This window comes from Thunnus maccoyii, chromosome 14 (genome assembly GCF_910596095.1).
Source record: "Thunnus maccoyii chromosome 14, fThuMac1.1, whole genome shotgun sequence".
NCBI classification, from domain to species: Eukaryota; Metazoa; Chordata; class Actinopteri; order Scombriformes; family Scombridae; genus Thunnus; species Thunnus maccoyii.
This window is the reverse complement of record NC_056546.1, coordinates 12,979,717-13,000,808: the sequence shown is the minus strand read 5'-3', so window position 1 is coordinate 13,000,808 and position 21,092 is coordinate 12,979,717. Positions and strand designations below refer to the sequence as shown.

At 40.4% G+C, this 21,092-nt stretch overlaps 1 protein-coding gene and 1 long non-coding RNA gene across 4 annotated transcripts in view; one reads left to right on the top strand and one right to left on the bottom strand.

Annotated features, from left to right (window-relative positions):
- Positions 1 to 6,014: 6,014 nt before the first annotated feature.
- Positions 6,015 to 9,148, bottom strand: LOC121911662. Its single transcript, XR_006099920.1, has 2 exons — positions 9,060 to 9,148; positions 6,015 to 6,813 (listed from the first exon to the last, which is right to left on the bottom strand). It is a non-coding gene; the product is annotated as an uncharacterized LOC121911662 (long non-coding RNA).
- The window catches only part of LOC121911661 (C-terminal-binding protein 2-like), a 74,866-nt gene continuing 61,424 nt past the window's right edge, over positions 7,651 to 21,092 (top strand). Inside the window, exon 1 of one of the 3 annotated variants that reach the window (XM_042433363.1) lies at positions 7,651 to 7,957. The gene's annotated coding sequence lies outside the window, so the exon portion shown is untranslated. Of the gene's footprint in view, positions 7,958 to 8,028; positions 8,076 to 9,067; positions 9,359 to 21,092 lie in introns of those variants that run through there. The other 2 variants (XM_042433361.1, XM_042433360.1) reach the window with 2 other exon arrangements.

Genomic DNA, 21,092 nt, shown 5'->3' with positions numbered 1-21,092 from the left:
AAAGCATCTAAATTATTAGTGGTGTAAACTGAATCATCATGACAGCCAATGGAGTACACTATGCAGTGAAAAGTTAAGGTTATGTTCATTTATTTAATATCCTGAGGTTTTGAATTATTGTTCACATGAAATGGACGACTCATTCAGGCATTCTCACTTCTGTTGTCAAGTAGACACAGCATACCCATGTATGTATATGGCTTGAAAATATAGAATGCACAGTTTTGGACATCCAAGAAAATATGACCTCTCAGCCTGGGAGTCCAGACTACAGAAGCTGAGAACAGCCATGCTTGCAATTTTTTTTTTAATGCAGTTATTTCAAGATCACAAGTTAATTGTTTTGTTATCTCGAGAAAACAAGCTTTGTTATCTCAAGATAACAAGATAATCAACCCATTATCACGAGAAAACAAAAGGTAATTTCCTCTTATTTATTTATTTCCTCTTATTGTTTCTTATGAAGGCAAATGGTTATTTAAAGAACCCTTTTTGAAAGAAAGAGTTCCTGAATGAACCTTTGGAAGGAAAAATACTCCTTTATAATTTGTTTGTTAACTTTGATTTGATGCTAAACGCTAAACACAGCTTTATTAATGGCATCTGTGTCATGGCCGAATGTCAGGTTGATTAACTGCTGGTCATAATATGATGGGATGTTTCATATAGGAGAAATACTAAATAATACCTTTCAAGCATTTTCATTTTATTAGACTCTATTAGACTGAGAGAAGGGGAAGTCGGGTGGAGAGAGGGAGTAAAAACCAACATATGACAGATTTGAACCCATGTCTTTAAGAGCCACTTGAGGCCTTCTTGTGCTCAATCAAAATAGTTGAGCGAGACATGGAGAGGAGACAGGAATGAACAAATGAGAATAAAGTTATGATAAATCTTGTGATAAATTGATCTCATTATCTCAAGAAATCTGCTTTTTGTTTTCTCAAGATAACGAGATAAATTAACTTGTGATCTCAGGATAACGACATTAAAAAAGTAATTGTAAGCACGGCCATTCTCAGCTTCCGTACGAAACAGTGGAAAGGTCAAGGTCAGACCTTTTGTTTTCTCACGAAAACGGGTTGATTATCTCAGTATCGAGTTTGTTTTCTTGAGATAACAAAATAACTAACTCGTGATCTTGAGATAACATCATTAAAAAAAGCTTCCGTAGTTAATCATGAGTACACATGGAAGTAACATTAAGTATACTTTCTTTTTTTTTTCAAAGGTTTTTCCTACATGGAACTTTTCTGTGGTATGATAAGATATAAGAAATATAACTGGTTATTGAAGCATCTTAACACAATTATGGTCATGAAATGTACTTTTTATTTACACCAGGAGCCACTATAGAATCACTATGGAGCCTGCTGGTAGTTCACAGTTTTGCCAGCAGAGAGCAGCAGCTCTACATGCGTTATCAGTTGACCTGAAGATCCACTGAGTTGTTCATCAGCAAAGTTGTGTGAGAAATGTAACAACCAAAACCCCTGTGTAATGTGCATGCTCTGTGAAAGAAAATCTGGGTGAAAATAATTAGAAAAAGAATTCAGCTATTTTTATTCAAGGCATATCAACAGGAAGACATTAAATTTGAGCATGTGAAATAAATTAAGCTTGATTTGAGTCATAATGCATGGGTTTGTTTCACCCCCGGGGATGAAAGGGATGGATATGTGTGTGCCGCCCATACAAGAGAGGAGGAGGCGTGGGAGCGAATGACGGGGAACACTGCTCAGAGGAAAAGCACTTAAGTGAAGAGTATCCCCAACCACTCTCTCCAATAGCTGATGTTTTCTCCAGAGTGACCAGCTGCTTTCTTTCTTCTAAGTACCCACCGGGGAAATGGGTTTTTCTCACAAGCTTTCTTTCAGCTATAGTAATTAGCTGATCCCCATACAGTGCCGACCTTGCAGGAGTTTGTTTCACTTTTAAAAGGTGAAGTAGCGATCTCGCAGTTCTTATATAGCAAGAAAGAAAGCTGCGAGACATCCATCTGGAACCGCTGCCCTTTGTGATTTCACTTTGAGATTATCTCACACATTGCTACCAAAAAACTGATCCTTGGATGCAGGTGCACGACTGACACCAAGCTGCAGGGCAAGGGATTTGATATCCCTATACCTTTGATAAAATAAAAAGAAAACTGGTGCACAGCTGAAAAAAATAAGGTCTATTTTAACCCTGTCTTCGCCCTGTCGCTGAGACAGAAACATATGGTGGTCAGATCATGCCTTAATTAATCTAAAAACACCTTTTAAAGAGGTGCAGTGGTGTTGTAGTTGTTTATTAATGGAAAAACACCTGTGCTTATGTGTGACAGTTGGTTCTGTCTGGTCTCGACTGGTTGTCTGCCACTTCTGTCCCCGTGGGTGCAGTTTGCAGACTTTCCGTTGGACTTGCCACAACTTGAACAACTCCTCCGCACAGAAGCCACCAAAACTTAATAATCAGAAACTCTCATTAGCTGTTTCAGAATGCTGGTGAGGCTTTTAATGCTTCACATGGGAGTGAGAGCTCTTAGGAGAATGCACTGAAATAGAGTGTCAATCATTACAGTAGTTTGTATTTGTGTGTGTGTGTGTGTGTGTACTGTATGTGTGTTATTTATATCATGTAGAGGTATATAATACAGTTGCTTGCTGGAATATCAAACCTTCTCCCAAGGACAAAAGACACATCTCAGTAAACAAGCATTCAACCGCCAAAGCTGTGCACTTCATGAATATTAAATCAGACACTTTGAATCCTACCTCTTTGGTGTTAGGAGGCCCTAGTCTGGATTTTTACCATTTGCTGTGATTTATTCGCAGGTGCATGTGTCTCTTTGATGTGTCGAGCTGAGAGGTTTTGCACCTGTTAGAGGAAAAAAAAAAGCTTTGAAAACAAGAGGTGGATTTGCCAGACAGTCAAAATAACAGCGAGAAGGAAGATTTGTGTTGCTATGGTACATCGCGCGCGCCTGTGTGTGTGTTTTCTTTTCAAAAAGGCTGCTGTGCTGTTTTGACATTTTCTATTGAGTGAACAGCAAAATCACTTTTTGTCAAACAAAATCTACCTTTTTTTTCTCCTCTCATGTCAGTTTTGGCATCTGTCCTGACGTTATGAAGTTGTGCATTTTGCATTTTGTCCATTACCTATTCATTAAAGATGTGACTTGAAAAGAGAGTTGCCATGGCGATACTGCAGTTAAGTCACATATCTCAAAGATTTTTATTTCTGTTTATTCTTTTGCCAATTATAGCATAACTAATGTCTAGCTGCCCCGATTTCTTTTGATTTTTTTTCCCCCCCTCTCTTCTCCCGGCTCACAGTATGACTTCTCCTTATGTCTAACATTTCATCTTGTTCAAATATTCAGCATCCTTCCCAAATAACAACATCACTGCAAGTCCAAAACAGTGTTCAAGACACAGAGTGGACTCCCTTTAGGCTAGGCTGAACTACCTGACTGCAAGGCTACTTCCCATCTACTGACAGTCCAGTTACAGCACTTCCAATTCCCTGACAGTCTCTTTATTCAGGCAGTTGGTTAGTGTCCCCTGCGGCAGGCTAGTGGTCCTTGTTCCAGTAATGGTCTGGGGCCCTCCAGAGTCTGAGGGTGGTGATAAAGGTGGCTGGCTATCTTGTTTCCACAGAGGACAAGATAACATCCTGAGAACATTCCCATCACTCGAGGAGTTTGTTCAGTGGAGATAAGAGCTCCCCTGCTAAACCTCAGCTTCCAAGCTCTGTGGGTGTGTATTTGTGTGTCATTGCACTGTACGTATGGAGTAATTTGGAGCTTGTTAGCTGCAATCTTGCCCAGGCCTGCTTCCCCATGTTGCAGCTGTGAGGTCCGCCAGCCTGGCATTGTGGCATTGAGCAGCTCTGCAGAAACACTGCCTCAGAAGATCAGACCTATCCTTGCACTAAATCACATCGCTCCATGTATTTTTCAAACCTCCGACACAGTTTGCATGCTAATTTGTGTGTAGGTGGTGAGTATAATTACATTAGGCTTGTTGTAAACAAAGACCTACAAGCTGCAGTCTGTTCAAGTATCCCACCCGAGAGTTTATACAAGGGAGGATGAATTTATCATGCACAGTTTGTGTAAAGAAAGTGTTATCCCAGACTGTCGGTTTGTAACAGTAGTTGTTGAAGCTGTCAAGTAGCAAACTGTGCTAAACAAGAGTAAAAAAGATGATTAGTTTCATGTATATCTTGTGTCTAGTCTGTGAAATTCCTGCTAAAAAGCAGAATCAGTCGCTTGGTTTCCTGATCTTATGTTTGATTATATATTTAAAGTAAAGGTAAAAAATTCAGAGAAACCATGAGAAACACACCTCTTAGCTCAAACAGTGCAGCTCCATTTTGGTTTGCCACATTTGTATGATGTTACCAACTATTTCATCACTACTTACAGTAAGAAGCGCCACCTCTTAGTTTCATCCAGTCTGCTCCTTCATAACCTCAGCATCACAGCATTTTAGTTTCAATAGGTAAAATCGATAAATCTATTCCAATTTACAGATGAGAAGCTGGACCACACATCCTCCGTGTCATCATCTTTACATTGTCTCTCAGGAATCTGATGAAAAGTATGTCAATAGAGCGAAGCTACTCATTTGACACGGTTTTCAGATTAGAAGTGACACCTCAGATTGTTTAGCTTAATCAATTTGTTTCCTTCGATTGGTATTTCATCTACTCACAGAATAGCTGCTGTTGTTAAGTGATCAGTTACATATGGTATCAACAGTTTATGTTATCAGCATTGGAAACTGCTTGAACACCTCACTTAAACATTCAGTTTTCCATTTACGGCTGTAGGAGGAAGCAAAAACATCCAGAGACCTCACAACAAGTCTAATTAACTGTTTTCTCACTTATTCTCCAGCAAAGGGGGTAAATCTGCCTCATTTGCATTATATTGGAGGCATGAATACAAGGAAATGAAGGTATCCCAGTGTCTTTTTAAGGCTGCTACCAATGTGTCAGAGGTCTTAATGTGGTGGAACATAATTAGATGTGAGTGCAGGCTTTCACAAAGGCAAAGACTGGCGCTGCTGTAGGTGCACTTACAGTGGAGGAGGTACAAACAGAACAATGGCACATTCTTTGAGAATCTGACATTATTATCAAATGTAAATTACACCCCCATGAGCTGCTCATTACAATATCCCATATGTAGAGTGTGTCATAAGTTGTTAAATTCTCAATTTAACATGATATCCACCTCTTAGCTGCTGCTAATCATAAGTGCTCCGTGGTGACGTTGGAGTTAAATTAGCTGCACTTTCCTTTCTCAAGAAGGAGGAAAGATGTGAAATTATGTGAAATGTTAATTTAAAATCATAAATGAGGTCCTTGCAGAGGTAGCTTGGTTGTTATTTATACTAGATTATTTTGAATGTGACAGATTATATAATGGTATAAAGATGGATGGATTGATGTGTGAATGGCAGTTTATTTTGATGTAAAGAAATAGACCTAAGTGTTACAGTACATATAATAGTACACATGCAGGAACAAGCAAAAAGGAAACACTATGCAATAAGATGATTTAAGCATGAGAGACTGATTCAAGGTTGCTGTGAAATATTCATTCAAATGAGGTAAAGAGTGGTGCAGCATAAGAATAACCCGTCTTTAAAGATTAACATAACCCTTGGAGGTGTTATTGTATCCCCGTAACCAAGTCAAGACTTCAGCAGGTGCAGAACAGCTCTCTCTCTCTGTGAGTTACTGCATTAAGTCCCTCAAATTTAGTAGCACAATCATGAGCCTCCTGTTCACTCTCTGGAGTAGAAGAATCGCTTTGCATTTTAAAAAGGTCAAACACTCAGATCTCTGCCAGGAGGAATTGAGGGAAGAAATAATGTCTCTGCAGAAATATGCAGTAGCACACTACTGATCCTCTCAAATACCCACTGTACAGTGAACAGATTAGAGGTGTGTGTGTGTGTGTCGACTGTCATCCTCTAACAACTACTGTATAAACAAAAGCAAATCATAATATCAGACCATAATGTGGTGAATGTTTTAATAATCTACAGGGCTGTATTGATTTAGCAGAACCAGATTCTTATGCAAATGGCTTTAGAGTATAATAAAAACATGGAACATATTACATGATTGCACATTTCAAAGCAAAAAAAGATACCAATGACAAACAGCGGAGACAAATAAAGCCTGTGCATATTTGTTTCCACAGTAAGGTGCTTTACTAAGCGACCCAGAAGGTAAGCGTATAATTAGCAAACACAGCCTTTTGTAAGATTAAATCTACAACAATAAAGCAGATTTTGAAACAACTTTCATATTCAAAACGACAACAAGAGAGGAATAATAGATAATTCTGCCACATACGGCTAATGAATTTCAGCATATGTACATTACATACTTCATTATACATGTCACTTTATATCATTAAATAATGCACTTACTGTACTACATCATTAACTTGGTCATTCATCGTTAGATTCTGACATATTGGTTTGGTAATATTTAAAGGGCCTTTGTAATTTATTTGCGAAAAAGTGATGCCTTCATCTAAATCAATTTTAGACAAACACAAGCTCACAGCCGTGATTCAAATAGTCTCCTCTGTCTCTTCCTCTTCCAGTCATCCATCTTCTCTCCTGCCATTGCAAACATATGCTTCTGTTGGTGTCCCCTGTTGGCTGGTGTTGGTCTTTGGAGTGTTTGGGTTCATGCCCAGTAGTTACATTTTGCTGGAGACAAAATGACCACAGGGAAAGATGCTCTCAGGACAGGGCCAAGAGCCCCCCAGGCCTGGGACCACACACACACAGGATACTGAGGCTACAGCAAGACACAGAAAAGATGTTATGTAAATGATTCATCTATTTCTTGCAGTGATTTTCTATTAATTCCTAATTCTGGTCTTTCTGGGAAGCTCCATTCAAAGACTCAGATTTGCTGGAAGTGCTGAAAAAAGTATGTAGAGACTGAAGTGACCAGGAAATCCAAAGATGCTCTCCGCCATCTGTGCTGTTATATGGCCGACGCCACTGTGTGAATGAATGGAGGGACCGCAACCACTCTACTGCTGAGACTGGAACCGAAAAAAAATGGATAATATACACTAGATTGCATGTTTTAAGCATGACATCAAGGCACAGCTGCAGTGGCTGCTATCTGCACCAGTGGCATGCAGAGGAAGATTTAAGTGAACATGCAGCTGAACTATGAAATATCTATCTCTATCCCAAAGCACAGCCATCTAAATTTTATTACACTTTTTTTTTTCTCGGAGTCTGTGGATTTTGTAGCCGTAGTTGTAGTTTAGAAGTATTAGGAAGGGATAACATTAGTAATAATTACAGCCAGGGCCGCAGCCAGAACTTTAGCCCTCCCTATCCCCCACAGCAAAGTATGGAGGCAGCAAAAAGAAAGTCTGTTCCCCATCATATTTATTCAATTAATTATTCAATTATATTTTCAGTCTTATTTCCCTACATGAAGTTCTAAGTACTGTTACAAAGTCCTCCCCGCACTGCCAGAAAATCTGGTTGGGAATGGGAAATATAAATCATTCCTGTAACCATTTATTTATTTATTTGTAAAGGGAGTGCCGAAATTAACTTTTTGACTCACCTGCCAAGGGGACTGGTAGGTGAAAAAATCAACCACCCCAGCATATTTTTACCGGCCAAAATATGCTTCGTCTTCCTTTTCGTTGGTGCACTTTCCTTTTAAAGGTTGGCTTACTCCTTGTAAATGTCTCCACATAATAGCTATCAGGGGTGGACTGAAACAATAATTCAGGCCGAGAATTTGACTCACACGTATGGTGCGTGTGTCTACACTGTATTATTACATGACTATTTTGGTACAAACATTTACCCGCCAGTGTGGCGGATAGCCTTCCGAGATTTACTTGCCAAACGGAAAATCTACCCGCATTTGGCGCTTGGCAGGTGTTAATTTTGGACCCTGGGTAAAGGTAGTAAAATTTAAATATATTCAGTCTAAAATTACTGAAATCAGTTTTTAAATTACCCATAGTGGGTAAGTTTCAAATGTAGAAATTCCCACTGGAGATGGTCGCAGGTCGGCTGTTTGTAAGTTCATGTTTGCTGTAATGTATGTTTTTACTACGTGGAGATTTACGCATTTCTAAATTAAAATGGTTTGCATGATACAAAATATCTCTTACACAGAGATTAGTTGTTGCTTAATATTTATTCCTAGTAACTGCCAAGTGTAACTGTCTATCCAAATCAACTGATAAAACTAACGCTAGCTTGCTAATATGACCCCTTTAGATTGAAGAGAAAAAAAGAAGAAATAAGGTGGAAACATTTGACATGATACTTCAAAATGCTTTTATACATTTTGTTTTTAAATGAACAGTCCAGAAAAATACCACAATACACCTCAAATTACAAAACATTACGCTAATTACGTTAGCCAAATGACCACCTAGCATAATGTTAGCTAATCAGACATTTTCATGCTTGAATACTATTGATACTGGAGCACATATTTCTTCATGTATGCATACAATATATAAATAAAAACAAAATTAATACATCAAAGCAGGCAGTTAAACCGAGTATGGCTAGTATTTGGCCCCTAAAACAGTCCACAAGTTGTAAAGGTGAAACTCCATTCAGTAAATCACTAGTTTGAAACTAGATAAGAACTAAGGAAGAGGTTTACACAAACTTATATGGATTTACACATAGCTTATAATACTAATTAACTTTCAGTTTACACATGGGAGTATTGTATTAAGATGTTTTTTTTAACCCATCCTTTTTTTAACCCAGCACAATAGTATTTTTAAAACATATAATTGCGCCGGATTGACCTAGACTTCAAATACAGGGTAAAAAAAAAACGGTCAAATCTAAACACAGATCGCCATAACAACTGTCCCAACTCCATCAACGGCTAGAAGTGTCTCTCATTTTCTATGTGCTGTGTGTGTCTGTGTGTGTGAGTGTGTGTGTGTGTGCGTGCGAGGGAGAAGTGGGCAAAGGCTCCGCCTCACTCAAAAAGCGAGAGAGAAAAAAAAAAAGGAAAAGCAAACTGATACACACCTCTCAGTTCTGGCAGGAGGAAAAGAATAGGAGTGTTTATGAAGCGTATAAGTAAACAGCAGGAAAACCGAGGCACACCGAGAGCCGAGGCTACTTCCCCCGTTAAAAACCGACACCGGGCACCGTTTCACAGCGCCGGAGATTGTCCCGTTGCGTTCAGGATTAAGTTTTTGTGTCATCTAAAGGTGGATCATTATCTAAATCCGAGATAACAAGCGAATTTGAAATGCGTAGCCTGCGATGCTATTTCTGGAGCCCCCAAAGCCGACGCTTGAACTCTCAGTAAACATCCAGTCGAGGTAGGATTCAAGATTATTGCAAAGGTGGTGTAAAATATTTCAGTGTGTGCTCCACCGGGGTGTAGTTTTGAAAGCTATACTCGCATCGCTGTCCATGTGTCCCTGCGCCATCAGCAAGGAGGGACAAGGGAGGGTGGGAGTAGTGTAGTGTGAGGAAGACATTAGCCGATACTCCACTACATAATATGATGTGGGGATAGGCTTTATTAAGACCCTAATTAGTTGGGCAATTAGGCTGTAATGTGTAATAGTGAACATACTGAAGATCCAATTAAGCTCAATTAATGCTGAGTGTTTTTTTCTTAAATATTTATTGGTTTCTTTTAACATTTTAAATCATAGAAGAAGAAGAATGCCAACATGCACTAGAAGAGTTTGATCAAAAGTTTGGTACAAGTGTGTTTTTGTGCCACATTTCTTGCAGGCGTGTATGTAACTAAACAAATCTAGCTGGAACTTCACTTGTCAGTAGCCAACTAATTAATGAGTGCTTAATTAGTGAGCCAATCAGGCATCCATATGAGGACCTACACATTAAAAAAAAAAAGAGATTAATCCTTCCATTTCAGTTTTTACAGGCAGAGTGGGCACTGCTTTTCAAAAGGCAACTCTCTCCACTCTCCCTCTTCTTCTTCTTCTCTTTTTTTTTTTTTTTTTTTACTGCATTTGGAGGCTCCAGTGGAAGAAAGATTCAAGTGGAGAAGGAGGAGGAGGAGGAGGGCGGCTCCATTGTCTGGCCAGTGAAGGGGTGGGGATTGAGGCTATATGCAGATGTGCTGCTGGCAACGGACATCTGCTCTCCCCCGTGGGCATTGTCACAACAGGCAGGGGAACTTAGTGTGGAGCTTGCCCGCAGAGTAAAGGCCTTTGTTAATGATATGCAGGCTGTGGCCCGCACCCTTCAAGAGGCTAATGTTTGCATTTGAAACGTCTATTAGAACATCTGATCATCTCATGAGGGCTGTTTTACCCCTAAAAGATATTAGTCAATGTTCTTAGTTTGTCACGGTTGGGTTAGCGATTTCTCACCACCGCCACTACCTCCCCCCCGCCCCCCCTCCCTCAACAGTCTCCCTCAGTCCCACATGTGACATCAACCTTCCTGCTCTCCTCTCCCTATCCCTCCCCTCCTCATCTGCCGTCTTCAACTCCGCTGGAGGTTGAACTTCTTCTCACATCTTTGTGGCCCGTATGTGTTCAGATATGAAAGCTGGCCTCCCAAGGCAAACACATCACAAGCAGCTTCACAATGTACATGGCAGCTCCTATCAGGCCTTTTGATTTATCACTGGAAAAGGGAAAATGCCAAGAAAATGCAAAACCAACGCTTTAATATTTATGATATCCTGCGCACGTCTTGTGCTTGATGGTAGCTATCAGTGTTGATGCGCGCACGCACGCGCGTGTGTGTGCCCGCGCGTGTGTTTGTATTGGAAATCAGGAGTCTTATTTGCCTCAACAGATATTCCCTGGTGAACAGTGGAGTCAGTGCGCTGTGATTGCGAACATGATTTGTGCTTGTAGAGAGCTCTGTTGTACATGGCTGATCTTCTGTACAACATGCTTGTGCAGGGGCGCGTTTGTGTGTTTCTGCTGTGTTATAACACGCTGGATAGCAGAGAGGCAAGCTGGGGAAGCAAGTGCACCGATGCAAGAAGAGATGATGGTGTTTTGAAAGCACAGGTGCTGTCTCTCACTCCGCTCACCACCCGCTCATTTGGCACTTGGTTGTCTTTGAACACACAATCTGTGCTCTCTCTAAGAATTGATCTAAAATACTTTCTTGCTATCTTGACGTGTCCATCTTTTTTTGTTGTTGTTGTTGTTGTCGTTGATGACGATTGCTTCATAAAGAGGAATAGCTGGAAGCACACAGCAACAGAAAAAAAATCTGAATCACGCAATGACTGCCTGTTTTGAAGTCACCGAAGCAAAGCAATTACAATTGGTTAATCATATTCTCAGAGCCTAATACTCCATTTAACACAGCAATTTGGACGCTGCTCTTGTGAACTCTACTGAGAATTCCCATAATGGCTAGGCCACTAACGGCTCTTAAAAGTTCCCATAGGAGTTGGTTTGAGAGGATTTTACTGTCATGTGATTGTGCTATGCATTGTGGAGAAGAGGTAATGGGTGTGAAATTACACTGTGCCATCTGCAAGGGGCCGAAAACGTACAGCCTAATGTCACTCAGTCATACTGGTTTGCAAAATCACAGAGCAAAGAGGATTCGTACCACAGGTATATTGATGTGGCTGCAATTAATATTTTATGGAGGATTTCTTTGTTTGTCTTTCATTTGAGGGTTTTCTGAAGAAAAAAAATCATTTATTCAACTATAGCCAATTAGCCAGTTTAGCTTTTAAAAGTTTCATAGTTTCATGAAGGTTTTTTTTTTTTTTTTTCCTTGAAAACATTGTTCTTTGTTTCAAGTTACACAGATCTTAAAACTTTTTTCTCAGATTGGATTAAGGCTTTGATGTTGAAGATTTCGCTGTGAAGTAGTGCACTTTGCAAATTGAGAACTTGTGTGCTTCAGACGCATTACAACGATTAGGCAACAGTTGTACATCTATCATTCTTTGAGCAACTGTTGTGTTGTTTCTCATGCTGCCTGGTACCGGTTTGGTCTCAAAAGAACATACATTTTAAAATGCACTGTGTGTTTAGTGTAATTGGCACACTCTACAAATTTTCAGCACCTGTTTCTGGCTCGTTATAACGTGCTCTGATGTGTCTCAGTTGCTTCTGAGTCGCTCATTTTTGTTTGTGATTGTGAGGGATAGTTTTGGAGGGGGTGGAGGGGGTGGAAGTGGACTGCAGCAGACAGCAGCAGGTGTTTGATTCTCTTCACTGACAAGGCATGTGTGCTTAAAACATACTGGATGATCTTATTCTCTTCGCGCGTGTGTGTGTGTGTGTGTGTGTGTGTGTGGGTGCATGCACTCTTGTCAACCGTGGATATGATATAAACAGTATGGAGAAATAGGTTCATCCTCAGTGGTTTGCTCTTAAGTGCAGCTTAAGTCATTTTTCATACTCTCACAGCTGTAGCTTGCTCCTGCCACATTGGCATCCAAGTTTGTTTTTTTTGTGTAAAGTTTGCCGATCCAAAATAATGCATTTAATTATCATTTTACAGTGGCTAGTAAACATGTGAATTATAGTCCACTGTTGTGTTTGAAAGCTGTTTTTAAAGGTTTTTTTTGATTGAGACAATCAAACATAACACTACAGAATTAAACCCACATCTTGTTGCCAAATTTGAAAAAAATCAAATCTCAAAGTGAAAAACTGATCAACTGTTGCAGGTATTTTCATTAACATCATTTCATTCACGATTGCAGCAACGTTGTCCTGCTTGAGTGTTTCAATGTAAGTGTCTTGCTGCTTGAGTAGAAAATTAAGATCAAACTTTGATCTAAATTTCTTGAAAGATTTTTCTCTTTGAGTTAAAACGTACATTTTTTTTTTGTGACATGTCATTTAAAGGATGCGAATACTAATTATTTTTGTTATTGATTATATCATTCATACAGTATTTTTCTATTTAATCGCTCTTTTAAGTGAAAAGATGACAGAAAATAGTTAAAAATGACAATCAGAAGTTTCAAGAGCACAAGTTGGCGCCGTCAAATAGCTTGTTTTGTCCGTCTGACAGTCCAAAACCAAAAAGAATTTGATTTAAAATGATACAAAACAGTAAGAGTGAAAAGTAAAAAGTGGCAAACATTTGAGAAGCTGAAACCAGCAAATGTTTCAAATGTTCAGTTGATTACCAAAATTCTGTTGATCGACTAATTAATCAAAGGACTAATTCTCTTAGCTGAAAACGTACCAAAAAAACTGTGCTATTTGTACATACTTAATTAGAATCGGCCTTTTACACAGAAGACATTTTGACATGTCACAGTAGGAAAAGCACAGGTGTAAATAATACAATTTATTTCTTCAGTTTCAGGTTTTGTGCATGTTGGCTCACTGCCACTGTCTTACTGGGACACTTGAATGAAACGGAGCCATGGTTAATGTTATTAGTAACACCTGTGCTTTTCTTACTATAAGTCAAAATGTCTCATGTGAAAAAGACTAGTAATGTTAATGACTGTAGCCTACAGCATACTGAGTGTGAGTTTAGTATGTTGTGGATTCATAAATGAGAATTTCTTTAAATTATTACCTCATTATGATTGGAGGAATGCTCTTGGCGGCAGTGGGGGCGACAGTGGAGGATGTTTACTGTTCCTTGTATTTATGACGATGGGAGTTTGCTCACACCACTTGGCTGTCTAATAGCCTCCCACCTGGCGTAAACCATCACACTGTGGAGTCCCTGCTCCTCCTTAATGACCGGCCATTTTCCTCTAAAGAAGTCCTAATTGCTCTCAACTGCATGCATCGACATTATGCCAGGGACGGATGGAGTAGGGAGGGGGAGGATGAGGATGGATGTAGGGGCATAGTTTGGAGATGAAGATATAATAGGAATGTAATGCACTGTCTTTTCCACGTGGAGAAGTGTGTGTGTGTGTGTGTGTGTTTCCTGCTGGCAAACACACACACTTTTTTCCCTCCCACCTCCCCTCCTTCGCTTGGCATAGCCAGGGCTTTAGACACCTGCCATTAACTTTCATGCAAACCACAGAGGATTAGGAATGAATAGTGGCACCGTCTTCCAACTATGTGTGCATGTACATGTGTGCTTGCATCCGTGTCTGCGTGTCACTTTTGCAGGAACTAGCAGAGACAAAGCACCATCTGCACGCAGCAGGCCGTCCTGACTGCCTGCTCCTCTCGCTGGGGCAGAGAAGAGGCTTTCTGTGAGCATTGTTATGAAACCAGGTCTGCCGCCGCCGCTGCTGCTGCTGCTGCTGCTGCTTTTGCTGCTACGCTGGTTGTTAATGCTGACAGCTAATAATGTCCTCCTGGATGAGTGTGCCTTGCTGCAACCAGAGAGAAGAGACAGAGACTAATGAAGAGAGGCAGGAAGTGAAGGGAGAAAGACAGACAGAAACAGATAGAGAGAAAGATACCAGTGTGGCCGTGCAGCTTTCTCTGTCCAAGCTGGCAAAGTTTCCTGAAGAGGATTATACACATACATGCCCACAGGCTGAAAGTGCAGGCACATGTATTGTGTTTTATTTCCTCTTTTTTTTCTTTTCTTTTTTTTTTTCCTTCCTTCCTACCCGCTCTCTCCTGTCTCAGCGTCTCAGGAGGGAGGTGGCACGAGGAGGAGGAGGAAGGTTCCCATTGTGTCTCGGCAGAGCCCCTATTCCAGTCCAGCTGACATAGACTTGTGTCAGGAGGATCCATCCTGCTGATGTTAGGGAAGCTGTAAACTGAAAGAGATGTCTAAAATGCTGAAGTGGGCCCTGGCCAGTGGAGGGATGGCTCTGTTGTTTGCCATTCTGCTGAGCACCACTTCACAGAGAAAACTTTTCTGCCTGATTCTGCTGACGAGGAGAAAAAGAGGGAAAAAGAGTTGGAGTTGGTGTTTTGGGAATCACTCGTGGGCACACAGAGCTTTGGCCATTGTGGGTCTGTGACATTGACATTTGGACATGGTGAGAGGGAGAAAAGAGTTAAAGGCTTACTTTTTTTTCAGCTGTCTCTTAGCACACAAACTGTTTTGCCACTGCTCACAATTCTCAGAGACAGCAGACACTGAACCTTCCAACCACATGAATATGCATGATAAGTCCGCTTTTCTTCTCTGCCCTCTGAGCTGTTTTTTTTTTTCACCCAGAGACCTGTCGTGTTGTGTTTGATTGGCCCTGACATTTGAAAAGGTCCTTGAATAAAAAAAAAAAAAAAAAAAGTTGTTTATGACAACTGGAGAACTCTCCTTGCAGCAGAGTAAAAATGGCATTTTGAAAGGAGCACAGCTCCTGCATATTTAAATGCTAATGGCTCTGTGAATGTGCGGGCTAATAGGATGTTTCAATCTGGAGTGCAGTATGTACACTTTCAGTATGCGGGCACATTGTCTGAGTGCTACTTCTAATAGCTGTGAAAGGTGCATCAGCTCATTTTATTAACTGATTATGTTGAGTCTGAGGGTTTTTTTTTTTTATAAATTATCACATTCTTTCTTCATGGCAGCATGGAGATTATCTCAACACATAAGAACAAAGAGTTGGCTTATATACCCCTCCAAAAAAAAAGCCCTCAGGGAAATCTATTTTTGAAATTCTGGCATCTGTGCTGTATTATCACAATGGTTATGATGCAGATAAAGTTTAACAGCTTGTTTTACAAGCTTGCAGATGCTGTGTGGCAGAGTGGAGCCGCTAGTCTTAGACAGGGCCCCTGGGGTTCTGGCTGGGCAGCCCTGTAGTGGAGCGTCAGGTCCTTGGTTTATTAGGAGCTGTTTTGTTAGCAGTAGTCAACCACAAGTGCCATGGATCCCGTGTGGACTTTGACCTGCTTGTGGAGTATTTGGCCTCATAGTCCTGCTTGCTCTCTAGCATTTACATCATATGAAACAGGATATTTGATGGTATCATTAGATAGTAATTTGTGTTGCTGCTAAAAACAGTCATCGATATTTGATGGAAGAAATATGGGTTTGGAGAGGTAAGGTGACATGTGTTAAGGGTCCTAAATCTTAGACAGTCAGGCTGATAAGAGAACCCAAACTTAATTTTTAGTTTTTTTTTTAGTTCATCCTTGTCCCTAGTCCCAGTTAAAACTGTCTACATACCATACTTCCCATGCATCTAACAGGCTCTTTGCTTGCATAAGTACTGGCACAAGTCCAAACAGGGAAATCTGGCAGATGTCCATGAAACTTTTGGTTACCAGGGTAACCCCGCTCCTCTGAAAACCGAGCGAGGTATCTCACTATGGGAAGCGCCTTCTGGCGTGACTAATCATGGAAGCTCCAATACCACCACGTCTGTAGGGAGACAGACCAATCATCTCGAGGCGGTAAAACCGAATAAATGTGTGTGTGGATGCCCCACTAGCAGCGGCACAGATGTTACCTAGAGAAATGCCCCTGAACAGGGCCCATGAAGTGGCCATAGCCCTGGTGGAATGAGCCTGCTGGCTCTTAGGGGCTGCAGTCCATGACTCTCATAAGCCAGAATTATAGCCTCCACCACACAGTGTGACAGGCACTGGCCAGTCAGAGCCTTCCCTATGTTAGAGGGGGCCCAAGATACAAAAAGTTGGTTACTCTTCCTAAATCCCTTAGTCCTGTCGAAATAGATACGTAAGGCTCTTACGGGGAAGAGTGAATTAAGGCGCCTCTCACTCTCCTCTGCAAAAGGTGGTGGGTGAAAGGCAAGCAGCTCACATGTGGGGCAGCTTTAAGAAGACTCGCTAACCTTAGGCACAAAAGCAGGGTTAGGGCACAACATTTGGCTGATGTCAGTGCCAGCAACAGGATAGTTTTGAGAAAGAACAACTTTAAGTCAGCACACTCCAAGGGATTGAAAGGCAACCCTGAGTGTGCCTCCAAAACAGTTAGCAAATCCCATGAAGGAACTAAACGCAGGCTGCAGTCGCTCTCCTCATAAACCTCCTTATCAGAGAATGCTGCCCATTCAGCTCATTCTCAAAACCCGCATGGCAGGCTGAAATCGTGGCCAAATAAACTTAAATGGTGGAAAAAGCTTTACATTTGTCCAGTAAATTCTGCAGGAAGCATAATACATCCAGGACAAAACTCTGAAACGAAATGATGACTCTAGCCTTACACCATCTCTCAAATACGCGCCACTTACCATCATACAATGCAACCATGGCTGGCTGTGAAGGTGTCGCACTAGCTCCGCCATCCACATTCTGCTGGGCCAATATGGGGCTACCACAATCAAAGATAGCTTCTTGCTCACTCTATCGGAGCAATGAGGCTGATCGGGGGGAATGCACTCACAGCATGTTTTGCCATGGATGAGCTGTTCCTAGCGGTGCGTCTCTGTTTCTTAACGAAAAGAACAGAGGACACTCTGCGTTTTTGTGCGATGTGAAGAGATCTATGGATGCTCTGCCAAATCTCTCCCACACCAGGCGAAGCACTTTGCGGTAGAGCCTCCACTTGCTATAGGATTTCCTCTAGAGAGCAAATCCACCCCACTGATCAATACATCAGGGATGTACCTCGCATGTAATGACAGCAGGTGCTCGCTGCTCCACATTATGAGACTCTGTGCAAGTCTTTGTAATGTTACGGAGCGCCCCCCTGCTGGTTTATATAAGCCACCGCTGTCATATTGTCTGTCCTGACCAAAACATTCCTGAGGAGTAACAAAAAATGTTTGAGAGCCAGGATAACTGCCAATAACTCCAGGTAATTTATATGAGCATGACGGAGCCTCAGGGCCAGGTCCCGTTCATAGACCTCCCCTCAAACACAGCTCCCCACCCTGTCAATGAAGCATCGGTTGTAACTGTTTTCCTCATCGCTACCATTCCCAAGGGGATGCTGGTGGTGAACACCATCGGGTCTATCCAATGATGGAGAGCCAGGAGACATTCTGGGGAAACACTCACTGTTCAACTGAGATGATGTCATATGTCCAGACGTAGAGAGGGTATCCAGCATTGGAAACCCTGCATCCTTAACAACCCCTGAGGAACGACAGAAATTACTGAGTCCATCAGCCCCATCAGGCAGAGGCAGGCTCCTTACGAGACTGAGTACCATCAGTGAAACAGAGCGAGGTGCTGGCGAAATTTCTCCACTCCATCTTGTGACAGAAAAGCTTGAAAAGAAACAATTTATTTTGAGGCACAAATACTCTGTATTCTGAGTGGGAAACAAGACGCTCTTTGCGTGATTGACACTGAAGCCCAAGCCGGAGAGGCTGCTCAACAGCGCATGAGTGTCTCTCGCCGCTTCCTCTCTGCTGGGAGTGCAGAGGAGAAAATCATCCAAAAATGCCAATACTCTGAGACCTGTGGCTTGTATAGGATTCAGAGCTGCCTCTACACACTTAGGAGGTTTAGGAGGTGTGTGACGGAGCAAGATGGTGGCGACCTGTGGAGTGCAGCTAATCTAACAAACAAAGATGAAAATGCCACCAAAGAAGGCCAGTAATGCAATTGAAGAAGAGTTGGAGGAGATCAGAAAATCTCTGAACTTCATGTCTGATGAGTTTAGCAAAGTGGCTAAACAACAAGCTATGCTACTTGATCTGATGGATGAAGTCAAACAACTGAGTAACAACGTTGTGGCTCGCCATACCCTGCCCTGAAAGGATAGCAAAACAAAGCCTGCCATAATAGCTTGGTTTGTGAATTGAAAGCACAAGACTGAGCTACTGAGGCAAGCAAAGAAGCTGAAGGGGACAGGGGTGTACTTGAATGAACATCTTAGAAAAAAAGAATGCCAACATTGCTAGACATGCATGCATTCAAAGGAAACAAAATAAGATACAAGCAACGTGGACAAGAAACTGCAAAGTGATGATAAATGGAGTACCTGAAGAAACCAAAATAGTTTCGATAAGAGAACTCAAAGATTTAGACAAATACAGATAAGGAACTATAAACTCTTGGCTGTTTGTGCTGACACCATGGAATATTTCTGTTTTGAGATATTGATGACTGCAAATTTTGAGGTCAATGGTTTGGATTGTGTGGGGGAGTATTTGCATGGACTATTATAAAAATAAATAACAGATCTTGATGAGGACTGGTCGTTCCCAGTTTGATCTTTAAAACTTTTGACTACACAGAGCACAAATTGTACGAGATTGAAAATGATATTGACCCAGAAAACCACTTGTACAGTTGTACAATAACATCAACAACAATTGTGAGTACTCCACGGATGAACAATTCAACAGTGATGTGAAAATGGAAGGTTTGTTGCTTTATCAATAATACACTTCAACAGTAGAAGCCTCTATAGAAACGCCTCTAAAGTCAAGCATTATTTGTGTCAATTCAATAAGTTTAGTGTAATCGCTGTATCTGAGACTTGGCTTAATAATGAGAAAGTTTATCATGTGGAACTGGAAGGATATGAATTGTTTACGATTAATATGATCAATAAAAAAGGAGGAGGAGTTGCCCTGTATATTGATACTGCTTTAAGGTGCAGCATGGCTAAATGTATGTCAGACATTATAGAAAATATTTTGGAATGTTTGACTATAGAAATTGATGTAGAAAAATCTAAAAATATAATCATTAGCTGTGTATGTAGAACACCAGGAGCTTGCCTTGATACATTCAAGGATATATTAGCTGGTACGTTGGACAAATTGAATGACAAAAAGGTGCAAATTGTATTTGGTGATTTTAATATTGACTTGTTAAACCCAAATGGACACAAAAGGACAACAGACTTTATTAATACAATGTACATCAACAGTGTACTTCCTGTGGTTATAAAACCAAGTGGGATAACAACAGATACTTCTACATCGACAGACAACATATTCACAAATACAATTGAAAGCAAAATGGTAGGTGGACTACCCATTAATGACATAAGTGACCACCTTCTTGATTTAGCAATTTTTCAGAATTTTATAAGATAAAAAAAAATGAAAATAGGTCTAATACTTGTAAACTCATTCGACACACAACACCAGAAGCCATCACTGCCCTCAAGGTGGACCTAAGGAAACAAAACTGAAACAAGGTTTATGCTAATGATGATCCTAACAAAGTCGATGAGGATTTTCTGTCCATATTAATTGTGCTTTATGAAAAAAACTGTCCATTCAGAAAACTCATGAGGAAGCACAAATATGTGAACGAGCCATGGATTACCAAGAGTATAGAGAATGCATGTAAAAAGAAAAATGTATTATATAGGAGATTTTTTTAAACATAGAACAGAAAAAGCATAAAACAAGATATGTAAAAATGAATTAAGTATTATGAGATCTAATAAGGAGCATTATCACAAATTATTGGAGTTGGAGTAACACTAAAGCAACATGGAGTGTGCTCAACAACATAATTAAAAAGGGTGCTGGAAAAACTGGCAATCAAATTACTTTGTAAAAGATAACAAAACAGTTATAAATAAAACAAAAGAAAGTGCCAATGAATTTAATGATTATTTTGTAAATGTTGGATACAGTTTAGCAAATTAGATTGTGAAAGAAAGAAGGATGGTGTAGATGAAGATATTGTTCAGAAAAACTCTTATTCCATATTTATTAGGGGTGTCAATGAAAAGGAAATACTTGACATTGTTAAAAAAATTTAAGAATTAAAAGTCCACTGATATGTCGTTAGTTAAAAAATATAATAGAATGTATAGTGAAACCATTGAAACCTATCTGCAGTCAATCCTTCCAAACACATATATTTCCCTGCAAAATGAAATCAGCAAGTCATTCCTCTTTAGAAAGGTGGAGATAAACATCTATTCTCCAATTATAGACCAATTTCTCTGCTTTCCCACTTCTCAAAAATTTTAGAAAAACTATTTTTGTAAAGACGTGATAATTTCATAGAAAAATACAATTTATTAAGTGACCATCAGTGTGGCTTTAGAGCAGATAGGTCCATCTCAATGGCAGTGATGGAACTGGTAGGAGATCATGGCTTATTAATCACACTGGAGAGATATGGTATTAGAGGAATAGCATACTCATGGCTAAGAAGTTACCGTGATGATAGATATCAATGTATATGAATAAATATTGTCAAATCAGATTTGTTGAAGGTTACTTCTGGGGTTCCACAAGATTCAATGCTAGGCCCAAAACTGTCTATATTGCACATAAATGATATTTGTAAAGTGTAAAATTTGTTTCAT